Source organism: Pseudophryne corroboree, chromosome 2 (assembly GCF_028390025.1).
Source record: "Pseudophryne corroboree isolate aPseCor3 chromosome 2, aPseCor3.hap2, whole genome shotgun sequence".
Taxonomy (NCBI): Eukaryota; Metazoa; Chordata; class Amphibia; order Anura; family Myobatrachidae; genus Pseudophryne; species Pseudophryne corroboree.
Genome location: NC_086445.1, coordinates 74,360,650 through 74,383,695, shown reverse-complemented (window position 1 = coordinate 74,383,695; position 23,046 = coordinate 74,360,650). Strand labels below are relative to the sequence as shown.

The 23,046-nt window shown below is 45.7% G+C and overlaps 1 protein-coding gene and 2 pseudogenes across 1 annotated transcript in view; 1 reads left to right on the top strand and 2 right to left on the bottom strand.

The window, feature by feature from the left end:
- Nucleotides 1-23,046, bottom strand: part of LOC135050507 (melatonin receptor type 1B-like) — a 377,393-nt gene that overhangs the window by 82,666 nt on the left and 271,681 nt on the right. The window lies entirely within an intron of this gene.
- LOC135054406 (5S ribosomal RNA) lies at nucleotides 6,229-6,347 on the bottom strand (annotated as a pseudogene).
- Nucleotides 8,604-8,722, top strand: LOC135051634 (5S ribosomal RNA; annotated as a pseudogene).

The window sequence follows — 23,046 nt, the reverse complement described above, 5'->3', positions numbered from 1 at the left end:
GGGTTGGGTTGTGAGAATTAATTGGATTACTAAGAAGATCCCATGACCAAAAAGAGGGAAAGTGAAATTTTTTTATAATATTAGTGCCAAAAACAAAAAGCAAATGTAAGGGAATTGTGAGCGAACGATTCAATCATCATTGTATATATTGGTATTATTAAAATAAACCAATAAATTGTTTAGCAATAAGAACAGCATCCTGCGCGCTGTGTCTACATAATTATATATTATTATATCCCAATTGAAATATTCTCAACATATTATTGCTTGAATTAGATTAATCGTGTATTCTATAGTGTATCACTCAAGGATCATTGTGATCTAAGTTCCTTTCAGAGATATTAATATATAAGAGGCATGTATGATACTGTAAGATATTGTGAATATATATTGCAGTATGTATGGTCATAGGTACATATAAATATAGTTGCTAGATTACGATATGAATATATTACTATATAGATCTTATCATTTAATATGTGAGTACCATATGTCTCATGTACATAGTTAGGTTCATATACTTAATAGCTCAAGCATAGATTAATATCATCCCTCATAATTTCATAACAATTATAAATTTTTTGGTGTATTAATATAAACTGGTTAGATGTATGTCATGTTGACATTCTGTGCTGCGGCTCCATCACCTCCCCCAGCGGCGCTGTATACTCCCGTGCCCTGGTTGCCAGGTGCTTGCAGCGGAGGCACTCCAGACATCAGGCACACATTACCGCTGCCGCTCTCCTGGATCGCGTGGCCGCACTTCAAGGAGGAGGTAAGAGGGTCCCCTAGGTAGGACATGCCGAAATCGCGGTCCGGTCGCGGTCCCAGGAGATGGACCGCGCCGCTGGCATGGACACTGTGGCCGTGCAGGGACCCTACTATATCCACCAGGGCAGGGAGCACAGGTCGGATTTACTAAAAATCCTTTTTTCATGGGCTCCATAGTACCCGGTGGTGAAGTCCCGCAGAGGGGATAAGGGGCTGACCTGTAGCCCCTCCCCCAGCTCCAGGCGCCATCTATCGCAGGTGTTCACGCCCTCAAGCTGCATCTCTCTCTCTTCCTCACTCCATGTCAGCGTTTGGGCGCCATTTCACAGAGCTGTGCTGATCCGGCACTGTCTCCTCTGTAATGCCGCCTGTCTCATCAGCGCTGTACATTTACAGGACACTTAAGTATTCTACATGTCGTTTAGACAGCGTTAGTTAAGAACAAGTGCATTACTATATGAATATTTAGTACAAGTATTCTGTGATATACATCCAGTGTTTACTGTGCACTGTTATAGCTGTATACATACATATCTATATGTATTATTACTAGTCCAGTGCAGTTTTATTGTTTCTATGTAATAATTTCTGCATTGTGCCTGTGACTGTGTGTGCCTATAGCTGCTGTGTGGTTTCTATTCTGTGTATCACACATATTGCTATCACTATATTCTGTACCCTGGGGGGCTAAGTGCATCAGGGTCTCATATACCATATAGTGTCCAAAAAGGATATACTGTTTTGTATTTTTCACTATGTGTTTCAGTCACCTCACACCGCTTAAATCCTCTGCTTGTGTTCTGCATTTGGAGTCATAGCACAGGGGGTTATTCGCTGGTAGTGTGTTTGTCTGGCTATATTGTACTGTTACGCCCTATGGTTACATTCCCAATAATGTCTGCTACACAGGGCGCGAAATCCACAGATGCTCCTCCATCATGCAGTGCTGACGTCATGGAATTACCTGAGGAAAAGATTTCAGCTGAGGATTCAGGTACTGGGTGCTCTGCACCTTCCAGTCAGCCCGCAGCACCTGTGGCAAATCAAGACTCACCTTGGGCTGCTTTTTCAAATATGCTGACTACGCTTGTAACATGACATACGCCTCCTGTGGGACCTCCTACAGCCACATATTGTCCCTGTAGTTAATCCACCATGGGCGGATACTCTGTCAACTCAGTTACAGCAAATAAATCAGTCCTTGGTTAAACTAAAACCTAACCCTCGCCCTATTGGGACCAAAGGGTAATCTAAGCGGGCTATTTCTTCCTCACAATCCACTAATATTTCGGATGATTCTTCAGATGAGGATGGGGAATATACTGATCCATCTGCTTCTGGTGAGGAATCTACAACACATGTTGATGTTCCTGACCTAGTGGAGACTATCAAGCTCATTCTTCAGATTGATGATGAAATTGATCCTCCTGATACGTCTAAGAAACCTGATAAGTTCACACATCAGAGGGTTACTAAATTAGTCTTACCACATTCTGACCATTTAATTGACATACGTCAGGAATCCTGATCTTCTCCAGGAAAGAAGTTTTCCCTGTCTAAAAAGATGCTAGCTCGTTATCCTATCCCTGTGGCGTTGAGTAACAAGTGGGAAACCCCACCACCAGTGGACTCACATGTAGCCTGTCTTGTGGTGTCATCTACTCTACCTCTCACCACCGTCACCTCTCTGAAGGAACCAACGGATAAGTCTATTTACACTTTTACAGGTGCTGTACATAGACCCACTATGGCAGCCTCCTGGGCTGCTGAAGGAATTGAAGCATGGGTTCAGGCAATCGAGGAAGAGCTACCTCTGAATTTTTCTGACACTGCCAGACAATATCTGTTTTATATTACCACAGCCTCCCACTATAGTCAGGAGGCAGCCTCTGATGCAGGTGTTATGGCGGCCAAGGCATCTACTACGTCTATCTTGGGTCACCGGATTCTGTGGTTATGGTCCTGGTCGGTGGACCTGGACTCTAAGAAGACCTTGGAGGTGCTCCCTTTTAAGGGAGATACACTATTTGGGGAAGATCTGAACAGGATTGTGACTGACTTGGCGTCGGCCAAGACTGCGTTTCTCCCAAGTACTAATCCTTTGGCTCCGAAGCCTAAGAGTGCCACCTTTCGTTCCTTGCGACCTCCAGGTAAAGCAAAGGGTCAGGCGTACCCGAGACAGTCTCGCACTTCCAAAACCTCTATAAAATGTATAAGTAAAAAATATATCTGACAATATACAACATTAAAATCACACTCTCCTTTGAGTGTGATTTTAATGTTGTGTATTGTCAGATATATATTTTTTACTTATAAATGTTATTATTATTTTTTATTTCATGTCTATATATTTATGTATTTTGTGTATAATAAATTGTGGATTGTTTGACATTATCAAGTACAGCGCTTCCCTCTTTTTATATTTCTTGTTTCAAAAATTCTTTTGAGGTTCAGCTCCTCAAATTGGGAAGCAGCAGTCAACGAGAAGTGTCTACAATTTAATTATTGAGTGTTCTCACAGCCATTACACCAGCGCCCACTTTTATTGTTGTTTTTATCTTTGCTTCCAAACCAGATAAGCCTGCTGCATGATGGGGTATGGGCCTCCCCCTGGGGGATCCCAGGGTGGGAGGCCGACTTCTGCAGTTCACCCAGGTATGGTTAAAGACCACTTCAGATGCCTGGGTGCAGGAAGCTGTCTCTCACAGGTACGCAATCTCCTTCAAGAGATGTCCCCATCGCCAGTTTTGCTCGACGGTTATCCCTTCGGATCCATTAAAAACACAAACTCTACATTTGGTTGTACAATCCCTCCTGGGCACGGGAGTGATAGTGCCGGTGCCTCTGTCTCAAAGAGGCAGGGGATACTATTCGACACTGTTTCTGGTTCCGAAGCCGAATGGATCCTCCCGCCTATACTCAACCTCAAATCTTTGAACGAATTTGTCAGGGTATCCAAATTCCGTATGGAAACCCTGCTCTCTTTTGTACTGGCTTTGGAACTCGAAGATTATATGGTATCCCTGGACATACAGGATGCTTACCTACACATACCTATTGCCATGTCGCATCAGCAATATTTGCGGTTTGCTATTGGCAACCTACATTATCAATTCCAAGTCTTGCCTTTCGGACTGACCACGGCTCATCAGATCTTCACTAAGGTCATGGCCCTTCTCCGCCGTCAGGGTATCAGGATCCTGTCATATCTGGACAACTTGTTGATCCTGGTGAACTCCCCAGAGGTTCTCCTCCGTCATCTGGAACTGACGGTCCAATTCCTACAAGCCCATGGGTGGCTCATCAACTGGAAGAAATCCTCGCTGGTCCCTGCTCAGAGCATGGTGCACCTGGGGGCATTACTAGACACATACAACAAACATTTGTTCTTGTCTCCAGAGAAGGTCCTGAAACTTCAGGACAGAATCAGATGCTTCCTCTCTCGCCCAAGAGTGACGATACACTTGGCGATGCAAGTACTAGGCTTCATGGTGTCGGCTTTTGACATGGTAGAGTACGCTCAATTTCATTTCTGCCCTCTACAGAGGTTCAGCCTTTCCAAGTGGGATGACCTGCCTCACCGGATCAGGTCTCAAATGATCTCCTTGACTCCGGAGGTCCGTCTGTCACTGAGCTGGTGGCTACAGGACCAACAATTGAGAGGGGGTCATCCCTTCTGGATCTCCAGCTGGGTCCTCCTAACGAAGGATGCCAGTCTGCAGGGTTGGGGCGTGGTGTTGGAGCAACAGAGTGTTCAGGGTCGGTGGACCAGCGAGGAATCTCTCCTCCCGATAAATATTCTGGAATTGCGGGCAGTCTTCAATGCGCTGAAACTTGCCCTGCCTCTGACAGGCCTGTTCAAGTACAGTCAGACAATGCCACCACGGTGGCATACATAAATCCTCAAGGTGGCACGAAAAGCCACATGGCAATGATGGAAGTGTCAAAAATCCTTCAATGGGCGGAACGCCATCTGCCAGCCATATCGGTAGTGTTCATTCCGGGAGTCCTCAACTGGGAAGCGGACTTCCTCAGTCGTGAGGACGTACACAAAACAATAAATAAACAGCGCTACCAGGTGTAGGTATTCAAATCAATATATAAAATTTAATATAGACAAATTAATATAATAAACACATATTAAAATCAGATGAATAAAACAAGCCTCATAAGCCAGTAATACGACCAAAAGACATTTCTATGGACTCATGTAAAGGCCAAGTGATAGTAGGATTGTTCCAATGCTTTATAATATCATATCCTGCATGGATAACCATATGATAATTACCGGATCCTGAGTGGAAGATGGCAGGGTATTCCACCTAGCGCGGTGATGATGATTCTGTCCTGCGCAAATATGAATGGTGGTTCTCCCTTTTTGTTAAATGTCCACATGCATGGATCGGTCTCCGGATAGATGAGTATTGGATGGGTCAGAGCTCTGAAGACCACTGCGGGTCGTCCCAAACATTTATATCCAATTTTTAGGAAAGGCAATGGATAATCAATTCCATAGATTCTCTGGCCTTGGCGATGTCCTGGTCATAGGCTGGCAACCTAACGCGTTTCACTGTCTGTTTGGCAGCTTTATCAAAGGTCTGAGGACGTACACGCCAGAGAGTGGAGTCTTCATCCAGAAGTCTTTCAACTCCTAGTGGACAAGTGGGGCCTACCAGATGTAGAGCTGATGGCATCTCAACACAATCACAAGGTTATGGTCTTCGGAGCAAGGACATGGGATCCTCAAGCAGCGTTTGTGGATGCACTGGCAATTCCATGGAACTTTCGGTTGCCATACGTGTTCCCTCCGGTGTCTCTTCTGCCCAGGGTGATGTGGAAGTTCAAGCAAGAAGGAGGAATACTACTTCTGGTCGCTCCAGCGTGGCCCAGACGGCATTGGTTCTTAGACCTGCAGGGTCTCTCGATAGAGCGTCCTCTTTTACTTCCTCAACGACCAGACCTCCTCGTTCAGGACCCTTGTGTCTACCAGGACCTGGCTCGACTGGCTTTGACGGTATGGCTCTTGAAGCTTCACTCCTGAGGGCCAAAGGATTCTCTGAGGCGGTCATTCAAACTATGTTAAAAGCCTGTAAACCGGCTTTGGCTCGGATTTATTATATGAATTATGATGCATACAAGTTCAGCACTGCCAGACTTTTGGCTTTTCTACAACAAGGCCTGGACTTAGGCCTTCGTTTGGCCTCCCTCAAGGTACATATATCTGCCTTGTCGGTGTGGTTTCAAAGAAAAATTGCGTCTCTTCCTGACGTTCATACTTTCACTCAGGGTGTTTTACGGATTCAGCCTCCCTATGTCCCTCCTGTGACTCCATGGGATCTTGCAATGGGAGAGAACAGAAGGCTCTTGTGTGGGCGCACTCTTGAGAGAAAAATATATTGATAAAGTATGAACATTTAGAAAATGCTTATGCTTCCTTAAAGGAGGAAGTGAATTCCTGCTCTACAACACCAGGTAATCGCAGGCAGTCGCCTTTCCTGATACTAACCCGGCCCAATGCTGTTTAGCTTCCAAGATCGGACGAGATCGGGCGCTGACAGCGTGGTATGGTAGTAGAGATTTATGTGTACACCAATGAGAGTGCACCTATATAGGAAATAAGAAATTAAGAGAAACAGAGAGGAGGTGGAGAATAAGAAAAAAGTTGGTGAAAATATGTGGATCTGCTTTCCACGTTAGACCCGGTTCAAAAGTTCCCACTGTTGTGGTACAATGTTCCGGGAATCATGAATGAGAGTCCATGAAATTAGTGAGTAAAGAATATAATAACCAGTTAGTTAGATAACACATATATTAGGCTAATAGCTTTAGCAAGATAATACAAGAATTTTGCTGCTACACAAAATATAATTACTGAAGACTAGGGGGGATATTCAATTATCCGCAAATTCGCGTCAATTTTGCGCCCGAAAATTTTTCGCGGCAATCGGCCAAAAATTGCCGCGAAAACGCTCCATTTTTCGACCTATTCAATTCCGACCGGGTTTCACGTGAAAATTCTTGCAGTGAAAAGTGCAGGTGAAAATGGAGAAATCAGCCTGTACTCCAAAAAATGCTAAACTAACATAGGAAAACAGAAGAGAAGTGTGTTAGAGATCATATTAGAGAGTTTTTGGGGACTTAAATTGTGTGAAATGGCGGTTATATGCATTTTTTTTTAAATGCAAAAAAATTATAGAAAGCAAGTTTTTTTGAGCAAAATAAATGCTCTCATTAAATTTGGGGTACATGAAAATGGGTATAAGTATATATTTGGGTCATTTTAGGGTACTTTAAAAAAAAGTGGAAACAGACCGATTACTCCCATCTGCAAGCCTAAAAAACACCTGTCCCACTCATAAAGCACCCCAATATACCTGTCCCATACCTTGAACCCCAATTTCCATCACTTTTTACTTTTTCACCCCGAAAATTACATGTCATTATTGGCCAATTAAAAATAATTAAAAACTTCAACGTGCCTAATTAGTCATAAAGGGGGGTGTCCCAGGAGTTCTGTACCATATCCAAAAAATTTTACCTTAAAATAGTGACTTTTCCCAACTTTTCACCTGCTTCAGAGAAGGTGAAGTGAAATTAGTGAAAACATGATCACCGATACATTTTCCAGGATAATTGAATAGGCTGTAATTGCATTTCACGTGAAAAGTCCGGTTTTTCACCCGAAAACCGGACTTTTCACGTGAAAAGTCCGTTATCACTGCTAATTGAATATGGCCCTAGATCTTCCAAAAATAACGGCAAGAAATTCCCTGGTGTCTCACCCTTAAATACTGGTGTAATTTGATAATCTTATTATAACATACACATGAAAATCTTGATAAAAGATGCTCTGCTCTTCTCTGTGCATGATTACATACCTTGCTTTGTGTAATTTATTTACAAAGCCCCATATCACCTATATCTCATAACTGACATATGGTGCCCTTATTTGTATACTGTGAGAACCTTTTCACATTATATCATATATTTCTTACTGTGTCAAGGGGCATACCATCTTTTATCAAGATTTTCATGTGTATGTTATAATAAGATTATCAAATTACACCAGTATTTAAGGGTGAGACACCAGGGAATTTCTTGCCGTTATTTTTGGAAGATCTAGTCTTCAGTAATTATATTTTGTTTAGCAGCAAAATTCTTGTATTATCTTGCTAAAGCTATTAGCCTAATATATGTGTTATCTAACTAACTGGTTATTATATTCTTTACTCACTAATTTCGTGGACTCTCATTCATGATTCCCGGAACATTGTACCACAACAGTGGGAACTTTTGAACCGGGTCTAACGTGGAAAGCAGATCCACATATTTTCACCAACTTTTTTCTTATACCCCTTTTCCACTAGCTCAAAAAACACGGGTAAATGCACGGGGGCGCGCATTTACCCGTGTTTTTGGCAAGTGGAAAAGGGTCAACCCGGATCAAGTGACCCGTGAATCCTACCCGGCTATTTACCTGGGTAGGACACGGGAATGATCCGGGTAGGGTGTAGTGTAAACGGGAGCCGTGTCGATGCGACACGGCTCCCGTTTACACTGTATGGATGGGCGGCGCTGGGAGATCATGTGATCTCCCTGCGCCGCCCCTGCCGTGTAGCTAGAAGCGTCACCAACCCGGCATATGCCGGGTTGTGACTGCTGATGGGAAAGGGACCGAGCACGGGTCGCAGCAGGGGGCAGCTCCCGTGTCAGGCTCCCGGCTGCGACCCGTGCTCGTAGGTGTAAAAGGGGTATTATTCTCCACCTCCTCTCTGTTTCTCTTAATTTCTTATTTCCTATATAGGTGCATTTTCATTGGTGTACACATAAATCTCTACTACCATACCACGCTGTCAGCGCCCGATCTCGTCCGATCTTGGAAGCTAAACAGCGTTGGGCCGGGTTAGTATCAGGAAAGGCGACTGCCTGCGAATACCTGGTGTTGTAGAGCAGGAATTCACTTCCTCCTTTATGTGATAAAAAAACACCAACAGCAGTATCACCACTAACTCTATTCTTTATTTCTCCATCACAGTGTTTACAATATTAACAGTTTTTTGACTGTATTATGATGCCTACAATTTTGCCTGTAAATATGGCACCTATATGTAATTCAGGTATATAATAGAGATGAGCGCCTGAAATTTTTCGGGTTTTGTGTTTTGGTTTTGGGTTCGGTTCCGCGGCCGTGTTTTGGGTTCGACCGCGTTTTGGCAAAACCTCACCGAATTTTTTTTGTCGGATTCGGGTGTGTTTTGGATTCGGGTGGTTTTTTCAAAAAACCCTAAAAAACATCTTAAAACATTGAATTTGGGGGTCATTTTGATCCCATAGTATTATTAACCTCAATAACCATAATTAACACTCATTTTCAGTCTATTCTGAACACCTTACACCTCACAATATTATTTTTAGTCCTAAAATTTGCACCGAGGTCGCTGGATGACTAAGCTCAGCGACCCTAGTGGCCGACACAAACACCGGGCCCATCTAGGAGTGGCACTGCAGTGTCACGCAGGATGTCCCTTCCAAAAAACCCTCCCCAAACAGCACATGACGCAAAGAAAAAAAGAGGCGCAATGAGGTAGCTGTGTGAGTAAGATTAGCGACCCTAGTGGCCGACACAAACACCGGGCCCATCTAGGAGTGGCACTGCAGTGTCACGCAGGATGTCCCTTCCAAAAAACCCTCCCCAAACAGCACATGACGCAAAGAAAAAAAGAGGCGCAATGAGGTAGCTGACTGTGTGAGAAAGATAAGCGACCCTAGTGGCCGACACAAACACCGGGCCCATCTAGGAGTGGCACTGCAGTGTCACGCAGGATGTCCCTTCCAAAAAACCCTCCCCAAACAGCACATGACGCAAAGAAAAATAAAAGAAAAAAGAGGTGCAAGATGGAATTGTCCTTGGGCCCTTCCCACCCACCCTTATGTTGTATAAACAAAACAGGACATGCACACTTTAACCAACCCATCATTTCAGTGACAGGGTCTGCCACACGACTGTGACTGAAATGACGGGTTGGTTTGGACCCCCACCAAAAAAGAAGCAATTAATCTCTCCTTGCACAAACTGGCTCTACAGAGGCAAGATGTCCACCTCATCATCATCCTCCGATATATCACCGTGTACATCCCCCTCCTCACAGATTATCAATTCGTCCCCACTGGAATCCACCATGTCAGCTCCCTGTGTACTTTGTGGAGGCAATTGCTGCTGGTCAATGTCTCCGCGGAGGAATTGATTATAATTCATTTTAATGAACATCATCTTCTCCACATTTTCTGGATGTAACCTCGTACGCCGATTGCTGACAAGGTGAGCGGCGGCACTAAACACTCTTTCGGAGTACACACTTGTGGGAGGGCAACTTAGGTAGAATAAAGCCAGTTTGTGCAAGGGCCTCCAAATTGCCTATTTTTCCTGCCAGTATAAGTACGGACTGTGTGACGTGCCTACTTGGATGCGGTCACTCATATAATCCTCCACCATTCTATCAATGGTGAGAGAATCATATGCAGTGACAGTAGACGACATGTCCGTAATGGTTGTCAGGTCCTTCAGTCCGGACCAGATGTCAGCATCAGCAGTCGCTCCAGACTGCCCTGCATCACCGCCAGCGGGTGGGCTCGGAATTCGGATTTGGGATTTCGAAGAATGCACAGTTCTTTGCTGTGCTGCTTTTGCCAGCTTGAGTCTTTTCATTTTTCTAGCGAGAGGCTGAGTGCTTCCATCCTCATGTGAAGCTGAACCACTAGCCATGAACATAGGCCAGGGCCTCAGCCGTTCCTTGCCACTCCGTGTGGTAAATGGCATATTGGCAAGTTTACGCTTCTCCTCCGACAATTTTATTTTAGGTTTTGGAGTCCTTTTTTTTCTGATATTTGGTGTTTTGGATTTGACATGCTCTGTACTATGACATTGGGCATCGGCCTTGGCAGACGACGTTGCTGGCATTTCATCGTCTCGGCCATGACTAGTGGCAGCAGCTTCAGCACGAGGTGGAAGTGGATCTTGATCTTTCCCTAATTTTGGAACCTCAACTTTTTTGTTCTCCATATTTTATAGGCAGAACTAAAAGGCACCTCAGGTAAACAATGGAGATGGATGGATTGGATACTAGTATACAATTATGGACGGACTGCCACGGTTAGGTGGTATAAAAAAACCACGGTTAGGTGGTATATAATACAATTATGGATGGACGGACTGCCTGCCGAGTTCCGACACAGAGGTAGCCACAGCCGTGAACTACCGCACTGTACACTGGTTGATAAAGAGATAGTAGTATACTCGTAACAACTAGTATGACACTATGACGACGGTATAAAGAATGAAAAAAAAACCACGGTTAGGTGGTATATATTATAATAATAATACAATTATGGATGGACGGACTGCCTGCCGACTGCCGACACAGAGGTAGCCACAGCCGTGAACTACCGCACTGTACACTGGTTGATAAAGAGATAGTAGTATACTCGTAACAACTAGTATGACACTATGACGACGGTATAAAGAATGAAAAAAAAACCACGGTTAGGTGGTATATATTATAATAATAATACAATTATGGATGGACGGACTGCCTGCCGACTGCCGACACAGAGGTAGCCACAGCCGTGAACTACCGCACTGTACACTGGTTGATAAAGAGATAGTAGTATACTCGTAACAACTAGTATGACACTATGACGACGGTATAAAGAATGAAAAAAAAACCACGGTTAGGTGGTATATATTATAATAATAATACAATTATGGATGGACGGACTGCCTGCCGACTGCCGACACAGAGGTAGCCACAGCCGTGAACTACCGCACTGTACACTGGTTGATAAAGAGATAGTAGTATACTCGTAACAACTAGTATGACACTATGACGACGGTATAAAGAATGAAAAAAAAACCACGGTTAGGTGGTATATATTATAATAATAATACAATTATGGATGGACGGACTGCCTGCCGACTGCCGACACAGAGGTAGCCACAGCCGTGAACTACCGCACTGTACACTGGTTGATAAAGAGATAGTAGTATACTCGTAACAACTAGTATGACACTATGACGACGGTATAAAGAATGAAAAAAAAACCACGGTTAGGTGGTATATATTATAATAATAATACAATTATGGATGGACGGACTGCCTGCCGACTGCCGACACAGAGGTAGCCACAGCCGTGAACTACCGCACTGTACACTGGTTGATAAAGAGATAGTAGTATACTCGTAACAACTAGTATGACACTATGACGACGGTATAAAGAATGAAAAAAAAACCACGGTTAGGTGGTATATATTATAATAATAATACAATTATGGATGGATGGACGGACTGCCTGCCGACTGCCGACACAGAGGTAGCCACAGCCGTGAACTACCGCACTGTACACTGGTTGATAAAGAGATAGTAGTATACTCGTAACAACTAGTATGACACTATGACGACGGTATAAAGAATGAAAAAAAAAACACGGTTAGGTGGTATATATTATAATAATAATACAATTATGGATGGACGGACTGCCTGCCGACTGCCGACACAGAGGTAGCCACAGCCGTGAACTACCGCACTGTACACTGGTTGATAAAGAGATAGTAGTATACTCGTAACAACTAGTATGACACTATGACGACGGTATAAAGAATGAAAAAAAAACCACGGTTAGGTGGTATATATTATAATAATAATACAATTATGGATGGACGGACTGCCTGCCGACTGCCGACACAGAGGTAGCCACAGCCGTGAACTACCGCACTGTACACTGGTTGATAAAGAGATAGTAGTATACTCGTAACAACTAGTATGACACTATGACGACGGTATAAAGAAAGAAAAAAAAATACCACGGTTAGGTGGTATATATTGTAATACAATTATGGATGGACGGACTGCCTGCCGAGTTCCGACTGCCGACACAGAGGTAGCCACAGCCGTGAACTACCGCACTGTACTGTGTCTGCTGCTAATATAGACTGGTTGATAAAGAGATAGTATACAATACATACAACAATATACTACTATACTGGTGGTCAGGCACTGGTCACCACTAGTCACACTGGCAGTGGCACTCCTGCAGCAAAAGTGTGCACTGTTTAATTTTAAATTAATATAATATTATGTACTCCTGGGGGCTCCTGCTATAACAACCTGCAGTGCTCCCCAGTCTCCCCCACAATTATTATAAGCTTTGCCTTTTATACATTGATGTGCAGCACACTGGGCTGAGCTGAGTGCACACAGACTGAGTCACACTGTGTGACTGGCTGCTGCTGTGTATCGTTTTTTTTCAGGCAGAGAACGGATATAGCAGAGAACGGATATATTATATTAAAATAAATAAAAGTTAACTAACAACAACTGCACTGGTCACTGTGGTAAACTCTGTCTGACTCTGCACAATCTCTCTCTCTCTTCTAATCTAATTTCTAATGGAGAGGACGCCAGCCACGTCCTCTCCCTATCAATCTCAATGCACGTGTGAAAATGGCGGCGACGCGCGGCTCCTTATATAGAATCCGAGTCTCGCGAGAATCCGACAGCGTCATGATGACGTTCGGGCGCGCTCGGGTTAACCGAGCAAGGCGGGAGGATCCGAGTCTGCTCGGACCCGTGAAAAAAACATGAAGTTCGTGCGGGTTCGGTTTCAGAGAAACCGAACCCGCTCATCTCTAGTATATAATCCCTAGAGTGGTGACCGCTGATTACCATTCTAGCTATTCATAGTTTATGTATTTGGACTTTCCTTATAAAAACTGTGTTTTGACCATCCCCCGGTTCCATTAATACAGAAACCCTGTACTGGTCAGAGGAAATGGGGGTATGACAATTCAATGTCTACAACCTTTCCAAATACTCTTTGAAATAAAGAGACCAGAACAATTTTAACATTTTCTCAAATCTTTAAAAAAATTTCATAGATCATTGGGAAGGGCAATTTCGTTTTAACAATGTTAATAAAAGTTATGTCTTAAGCATTTTCTAAATTTTCATACTTTATCAATATATTTTTCCCTCAAGAGTGCGCCCACACAAGAGCCTTCTGTTCTCTCCCATTGCAAGTCTACGTACTTTCTTGCTCTGGGTGCACCACCAACCAGAACAGTATACCATTGAAAAAAACGATAATATACGTTGTTTTCTCCCTATTAATAAGGGTAACACACTGTCCAATTTTGGTCCTTTTCTTTCGAATTTATAAATTATCATATTTAAATAAACCCTGTGCCAGATCGCCCGTTGTCTTACTCCATGGGATCTGTCTGTTGTTCTGAATGCCCTGCAAGAGTCTCCATTTGAACCTCTTGAGTCTGTGGACCTTAAATGCCTTACGCTTAATGTTGTTTTTCTGTTTGCTGTTGCCTCTGTTAGGAGGGTGTCGGACTTAGGTGCTTTGTCCTGTCGTCCACCCTTTCTGATTTTTAACTGTGACCGTGCAGTTCTTAGAACTCGCCCTGGTTATCTACCTAAGGTGGTGTCATCTTTCCACCTTAACCAAGAGATTGTGGTTCCAGCCTTTATCTCTCCTGGTTTGTCCTCCAAAGAGCAGTCTTTGGATGTGGTACAGGCTCTCTGTATACAGTATATGTGGAGAGGACTACCTCCATCAGGAGGTCAGATTCTCTTTTTGTCCTTTTTGGTTTTCACAAACGTGGCTGGCCAGCAAATAAGCAAACTTTGGACAGATGGATTAGAATGGTGATTGCACAAGCTTATGCGCAGGCTGGGCTCCCTGCTCCTGCTGCTATCAAAGCCCATTCTACTCGGTCTGTTGGACCTTCTTGGGCAGCCCGCCGTGGCCCGTCTGCAGTACAATTGTGCAAGGCGGCTACATGGTCTTCAGTGAACACGTTCATCAGGTTCTATGCCTTTGGTACTTCCGCCTCCCAGGATGCTTCCTTATGCCCGCTACAGTGCGTCCCCTCCCATGAGCAACTGCTTTAGAACATCCCCCGATGTTATTCCCTGTGGAATACCAGTGTACCCCGCTGCAGAAAAGGAGATTTATGGTAAGACTTACCATTGTTAAATCTCTTTCTGTGAGGTACGCTGGTTTCCACAGGGCGCCCACCCTGATGCACTTAGCTTCTTTGTGTTTTTATGGCGAAAGCCGCTAGTCCCTTCTCCTGTCGTGAGAACATGGGTCTATGTGACTAACCTCTACCGACTCTCTTACCTGCTTCTGCAATGGACTGGTTAACGAAACTGAGCTCCAGTGCCTGGATCAAGATCCAACTCTACAACCCGATGTTATTCCCTGTGGAGGTGCCTGCGCTTTGGCCGCATGGAATTTTCTGTGTCGTCTGCGATGGTAGCCTCGGCTCTGTCTTGTTTCCCCGTCTTCTGGTTTTCCTCTCGTCACCGTTTGGACAGTGAGGGTCCCGTTGCATTTTGCCCTGCTTTTCGCCTGAGAACCCGGTGGGGGGGGGTGCTATTAGCTTGCGCCTTCCGCGGCAGTTTTTGCAGGTTTTCACTTCGGGACAGGTCATTCCCCTCCCCTCCCCTGGCCCGCCCTTCCCGTACGTTGTCGGTTAGTTCGGTTGCGCTTGAGTTACATTATTAACCTATTGTATTCATTTATTTTCAGGAGTGTCACTCGACATGCACCCTATATGGATCTTGGGCCACTCATTTGTTTATTGGACGGCTAGGTCGCCTCTGTCCAGGGCCTCGGCTTTTGTTACCGTTTTACAATGGGTTAGATGGTTAGGTTGTAGGGGGATGAGATGTCAGCATGCCGACGTCAGAATACCGACCGCTGACAATGCCGCCAGACGGTATCCCGGCTAACAGGGGTTATTCCCACTCATGGGTGTCCACGACACCCATAGAGTGGGAATAGAACCTGTGATGAGCACAGTGAGCCACCGTACCCGCAAGGGGACTCTTTGCGCTCGCCCCGCTGCCGGCATACTGACGATCAGGATGCTATTGTCAGTATACTGGCCGCCGGTATATCATACTGAACCCTCTCAATATACTTGTCACAACTGAGGGCCTGAGCTGACGGGAGGCAGCCTCAGTTGTAGGGGCTGAGATATACCGGAACCTGGGAGGTTGTATCAGACCCCTGGACATGTAAGTAACATGAATAATAACTGCCCGAAGGCGTGACCACGACAACTTGGATAAAAGTCAATGATGTTTATTATGACAACTCCGCAACACAGCAGCAGTAAAAGAAAACGTAAAAGTCAGCAAAGAATAAATACAGTTCCTGGGTACTACAGGATGGCAGGAGCCACAGGGCACTGGTAGTGTGAGATAGTTCTTATGATCTTCTAGATGGAAAGTCCTTACCAGGCCCGACTGTAGCAATGGAGATAACCCAGGATTGTGCCAGCTGGTGTTCCAGGAAAAGCTGGGTTGCTGAAGATAAAACAGCTGCTGTGGATACTGGCTGGAACCAGACTGTTGTTAGCACGGAGTGGATACTGGCTGGAACCAGTTAAATAATAAATGAACTTGGGAGCGATGAAATATGAACTGAAATGTAGAACTTGAGAGCGGAGAAATAATAATACCGGTGGAGAGTGGTAAAGTGTAGAAAGGACACCGGCCCTTTAAGGGAAGCTGTACTCTGCTGGAAGCTGAGCTGGAAGCAGGTAATGTTGTAGCTGGAAACAGATGAATCCACAATGGATTGGAGAGTCAGGCTACACCGCAGGTGGAATGCTGGTGCGGGTCTCTATGGTGGAAGTCTTGAGACAGGAGCTGGAACCTGGAAGACAATCACAGGAGAGAGACAAACAGGAACTAGGTTTGACAACCAAAGCACTGACGCCTTCCTTGCTCAGGCACAGTGTATTTATACCTGCAGCAAGGAAGGGATTGGCTAGGCAATTATGCAGATTAACAATACTGACAACAGATTGGAGGAAATGATCAGCTGACAGAATCCAAGATGGCTGCGCCCATGCAGACACTTGGAGGGAAGTTTGGTTTGTAATCCATGTGGTAATGAAAACAGTAATGGCGGCGCCGGCCACTGGAGACAGGAGACGCCAGGCTGACAAGTGCACATCCAACCACGCGGACACAGCGGAGGCCGCGGCTGACGTAATCACCACTCTGACACTCTGCATGCAGAAGCTCAGGGACGGCGGCGGAGGCCGCGGGAGACGCCATGCCAGATGTAATAAGGCGTTACTGTGACAGCGTCTCAGAGAGACAGGAGAGGATGCAGGAATGTGAACATTAGGATAACAGATGGGATCCGGTCCTGGAGCGCTGAGCCAGCCTTAGGAGGCATCTGATGGGTAAGAAATGGCGTCCAGATACCCGGATCGTGACAGCACCCCCCCCTTTAGGAGTGGCCCCAGGACACTTCTTTGGCTTTTGAGGAAACTTGGAATGGAATCTCCGGACCAAGGCAGGAGCATGGACATCAGAAGCATTGGTCCATGAACGTTCCTCAGGGCCGTAACCCTTCCAGTCAATAAGATACTGTAGTTGACCGTAACGGTGACGTGAGTCCAGGATCTTGGCCACTTCATACTCAACGCCTCGTTGAGTTTGGACTTTCGGAGTTGGAGGAAGTGAGGAATGAAACCGATTCAAGATCAGCGGTTTCAACAGGGAAACATGGAATGTCCTGGGTATTTTTAAGAAGGGAGGCAACTGGAGTCTGTAAGCAACAGGATTGATGACTTGTTCAATCTTGAAAGGACCGATATAGCGAGGTGCAAACTTCATACTGGGAACTCTTAACCTCAAATTCTTCGTGGATAACCATACCCGATCACCCACCTTGAGAGCAGGAACTGCTCGACGCTTCTTATCCGCAAACTTCTTGTACCTGAACGATGCCTTGAGCAGAGCTGATCGTACGCTCTTCCAGATATTGGCAAACTGATGCAAGGTGATATCCACTGCGGGAACAGAAGTTGCTGGAAGCGGTTGGAACTCAGGAACTTTAGGGTGGAATCCAAAGTTAGTGAAGAATGGTGTTGAAGCAGATGAAGAATGATACTGGTTGTTATGACAGAACTCGGCCCAGGGAAGTAATTGAACCCAGTCATCTTGAGAGGAGGACACATAGATGCGGAGGAAGGCCTCCAAGTCCTGATTCACCCTCTCGGTTTGACCATTGGTCTGAGGATGGTAAGCCGTGGAAAACTTTAGCTTGACTTGGAGGACTTGACATAAACTTCGCCAGAATTTGGCTGTGAATTGAACTCCTCGATCTGAGATAATTTCTTCAGGAAGACCGTGGAGTCGGAAGATCTCTTGTATGAATACTTGAGCCAACTTGGAAGCTGACGGAAGACCGGTGAGAGGAATGAAGTGTGCCATCTTGGTGAACCGGTCAACTACCACCCAGATGGTATTGAACTTGTTGCACATGGGTAAGTCTGTAATGAAATCCATCGACAAGTGGGTCCATGGTTGACGGGGAACGGATAGTGGAACCAGTTGCCCCGCAGGCGACTGGCGGATACTTTATGTTGGGCACACTTTGGGCAAGATGCAATAAACTCCAAGACGTCCTTTTTCAGAGTTGGCCACCAATAGGACCTAGAGATAAACTCCAGGGTTTTTTGGATACCTGTATGTCCGGCAAAACGGGAAGCATGAGCCCAATGCATGAGCTTCTTCCTTAGCATCGGCTTCACAAAACTTTTCCCTGATGGGGGCGTAGAGTCCATCCCTACCGTGGAGAATGCCAACGGATTTATAATAGGATGCTTGTCTGAAGACTCTGACTCATTTTCTTGCTCCCATGAGCGGGAAAGGGCATCGGCCTTGCGATTCTGAGAGCCCGGACAGAACTGGAGTTTAAAGTCGAACCTGGAAAAGAAAAGTGCCCATCTGGCCTGACGAGGGTTAAGACATTGTGCGCCCTTCAGGTATAAAAGGTTCTTGTGGTCTGTAAGTATGGTGATTGAATGAGAAGCTCCCTCCAACAGATACCTCCACTCTTCTAGAGCGAGCTTGATGGCTAGCAACTCCTGGTCGCCAATGGCATAGTTGCGCTCAGCTGGGGAGAACTTCCGGGAGAAGAAACTGCAAGGGTGTAAATGGCCATCTTTAGCCCTCTGAGATAACACCGCTCCTACTCCAACGGAGGAGGCATCCACCTCTAAGATGAAAGGAGAGTCGATGTCAGGCTGTTTCAGAACAGGCGCAGAGATGAACCTTTGTTTTAAAAGATGAAATGCTTGCATGGCTTCTTCAGACCACTTGGACGGGTTAGCACCCTTCTTAGTGAAAGCAGTAATAGGCGCCACAATGGTGGAAAAGTCTCATATAAACTTTCGGTAATAGTTGGCGAACCCTAAGAACCTCTGGACCCCTTTGAGGGTTAAGGGTACCGGCCAATTTTGGATTGCTTGTAGTTTCTCAGGATCCATCTCTAGTCCGGAACCGGACACAATGTACCCTAGAAACGGAATGGACTTGACTTCAAAGACGCATTTTTCTAATTTGCAATAGAGATGATTGACACGGAGACGGGACAGAACCTCTTTAACCCAAAAACGATGTTCCTCTAAATCGTTGGCAAAAATGAGGATATCGTCTAGATAGACCACGACATGACGATATAGAATGTCTCTGAAGATCTCATTGACAAAATGCTGGAAGACAGCTGGAGCATTGCTCAATCCGAAGGGCATGACGAGGTACTCATAATGTCCGTCACGGGTGTTAAAGGCGGTCTTCCACTCGTCACCCTCACGGATCCGGATGAGATTGTATGCACCTCGCAAGTCCAGCTTTGTAAAGATGGTAGCTCCGCTAACTCTGTCAAAGAGCTCAGTAATCAGGGGTAAAGGATAACGGTTCTTGATGGTAATTTCGTTCAAACCTCTGTAGTCGATGCACGGCCGCAGACCACCATCTTTCTTTTTTACAAAAAAGAAGCCTGCGCCGGCTGGAGAAGAAGAAGGTCGAATGAACCCCTTTGCTAGGTTCTCTTTAATATATTCCTCCATAGAATGCGTCTCAGGCAGAGACAACGGATAAGTTCGGCCTCGAGGTGGAACCTTCCCTGGAACGAGATCAATCGGACAGTCCCATTCTCTATGAGGAGGAAGGATATCAGCAGAAGCTTTACTGAACACATCCGTGAAATCTTGATATGGAGGAGGTGGAACATCAGACGACCTGGGGGAGGAAGAACAGACAGGCAATACTTTAAACAAACATGTCTCAGCACAGGAGGAACCCCATGCCAGGATTTGCGTAGTCGTCCAATCAATTGTAGGATTGTGAAGACGGAGCCATGGAAGGCCCAGGACCACAGGATGTGTGGCTCTTGGAATCACTAAAAAAGAAATAAGTTCGGAATGAAGAACTCCCACTCTCAGACGAACTGGTAGAGTCCTTAAAGAAATGACTGCATCAAAAATTTTGCTGCCATCCACGGCAGTTAAAGAAATGGACGAAGGAAGTCTCTCGGTGGGTAGGGACCACCGTTTAACATAGGCTTCGGTAATAAAGTTCCCAGCTGCTCCGGAATCAAGGAGGGCAATGACGTTCCGATAACGTTGAGCAACTTGAAGCGAGACTGGGAGATTACAATCTTGAGGAGATGGAGAGGAGATCATTACTCCTAGCCGGCCCTCTCCTTGGCGAGCTAGGATTTGGAGTTTCCCGGACGTTTGGGACAGGCATTAATGGTGTGAGACGGAGCTGCACAATAGAGACAGAGAAACTCGGAGAGACGTCTTCGGCGCTCAGCAGGAGTTAAACGGGAACGGCCAAGTTGCATGGGCTCATCTTTAGATGGTGACAGTTGACGAGGAGGAGGAGCAGAAGATTTTGGAGCAGATGATCTTCCACGCTCAGTTGCTCTCTCTCTAAAACGTAAATCAACTTTCGTGCAGAGTGAGATTAGCTCATCTAACTTAGAAGGTAAGTCTCTGGTAGCTAACTCATCTTTAATACGCTCAGATAAGCCATGCCAGAATGCAGCATACAGGGCCTCGTCGTTCCATGCCAGTTCGGATGCCAGGATCTGGAACTGTATCAGATATTGTCCTACAGTACGTGACCCCTGGCGTAAACGGAGAATCTCGGATGAAGCTGAGGTTACCCGGCCTGGCTCGTCGAAGATGCGCCTGAATGTTGACACGAAGGCAGTGTAGGAAGATAGCAGGGTGTCGGACCTCTCCCATAACGGTGATGCCCAATCAAGGGCTGAGCCACTGAGAAGAGAAATAATGTAGGCAATTTTTGTACGGTCACTGGGAAAATTGCCAGGTTGTAGCTCAAACTGAATCTCACACTGGTTGAGAAATCCCCTGCAGAATCTTGGAGATCCGTCAAATTTTGCTGGCGTTGGAAGATGAAGACGTGGAGCAGAAATGGGTAAGGTGGGTGGGGTTATAGCTGGAGTCACTGTGGTTGACGCACCAGACGCGCCTGATCCACGGAGAGTTGTCTGAATCCCATCCAGCCGAGTAGAGAGATCCTGGAGACAGCGGATGATGTGGCCCTGTGCAGCCTCCTGATGTTCTAGTCGGGCTGCCAGTTCTTGCATTGGCCTGGCCGCTTGATCCTGGTCTCCGGCTGGATTCATTAGGTCAGTGCTTACTGTCACAACTGAGGGCCTGAGCTGACGGGAGGCAGCCTCAGTTGTAGGGGCTGAGATGTACCGGAACCTGGGAGGTTGTATCAGACCCCTGGACATGTAAGTAACATGAATAATAACTGCCCGAAGGCGTGACCACGACAACTTGGATAAAAGTCAATGATGTTTATTATGACAACTCCGCAACACAGCAGCAGTAAAAGAAAACGTAAAAGTCAGCAAAGAATAAATACAGTTCCTGGGTACTACAGGATGGCAGGAGCCACAGGGCACTGGTAGTGTGAGATAGTTCTTATGATCTTCTAGATGGAAAGTCCTTACCAGGCCCGACTGTAGCAATGGAGATAACCCAGGATTGTGCCAGCTGGTGTTCCAGGAAAAGCTGGGTTGCTGAAGATAAAACAGCTGCTGTGGATACTGGCTGGAACCAGACTGTTGTTAGCACGGAGTGGATACTGGCTGGAACCAGTTAAATAATAAATGAACTTGGGAGCGATGAAATATGAACTGAAATGTAGAACTTGAGAGCGGAGAAATAATAATACCGGTGGAGAGTGGTAAAGTGTAGAAAGGACACCGGCCCTTTAAGGGAAGCTGTACTCTGCTGGAAGCTGAGCTGGAAGCAGGTAATGTTGTAGCTGGAAACAGATGAATCCACAATGGATTGGAGAGTCAGGCTACACCGCGGGTGGAATGCTGGTGCGGGTCTCTATGGTGGAAGTCTTGAGACAGGAGCTGGAACCTGGAAGACAATCACAGGAGAGAGACAAACAGGAACTAGGTTTGACAACCAAAGCACTGACGCCTTCCTTGCTCAGGCACAGTGTATTTATACCTGCAGCAAGGAAGGGATTGGCTAGGCAATTATGCAGATTAACAATACTGACAACAGATTGGAGGAAATGATCAGCTGACAGAATCCAAGATGGCTGCGCCCATGCAGACACTTGGAGGGAAGTTTGGTTTGTAATCCATGTGGTAATGAAAACAGTAATGGCGGCGCCGGCCACTGGAGACAGGAGACGCCAGGCTGACAAGTGCACATCCAACCACGCGGACACAGCGGAGGCCGCGGCTGACGTAATCGCCACTCTGACACTCTGCATGCAGAAGCTCAGGGACGGCGGCGGAGGCCGCGGGAGACGCCATGCCAGATGTAATAAGGCGTTACTGTGACAGCGTCTCAGAGAGACAGGAGAGGATGCAGGAATGTGAACATTAGGATAACAGATGGGATCCGGTCCTGGAGCGCTGAGCCAGCCTTAGGAGGCATCTGATGGGTAAGAAATGGCGTCCAGATACCCGGATCGTGACAATACTCTTCTGCTATGAATCCCAGTTCAGAGCTTTGCGATACTGCTAGAAAACACATCAACAGACATTGGACAAATGGCGTCTAGTATCTATCTCACAGCAAGAAATTTTGTTTTGTTCAATACAGATGAAAAAGAATAAGATAAACCGCTGTTTGAAACCTCTTTTGTGTGGTAATGTATGAAGTGTCTGGAGCTGAACTCCAGTTTGCAGAACGAATATACAGTACTTTCAGACTACTTTTACAGCATTATTTCAGAGTGGCTTGACATTTGCAGACCCCTAAAGCACATGGGGGCAGATGTATTAAGCCTGGAGAAGGCATAAGGAAGTGATAAATCAGTGATAAGTGGAAGGTGATAACGCACCATCCAATCAGCTCCAATATGTAAATTGACAGTTAGGAGCTGATTG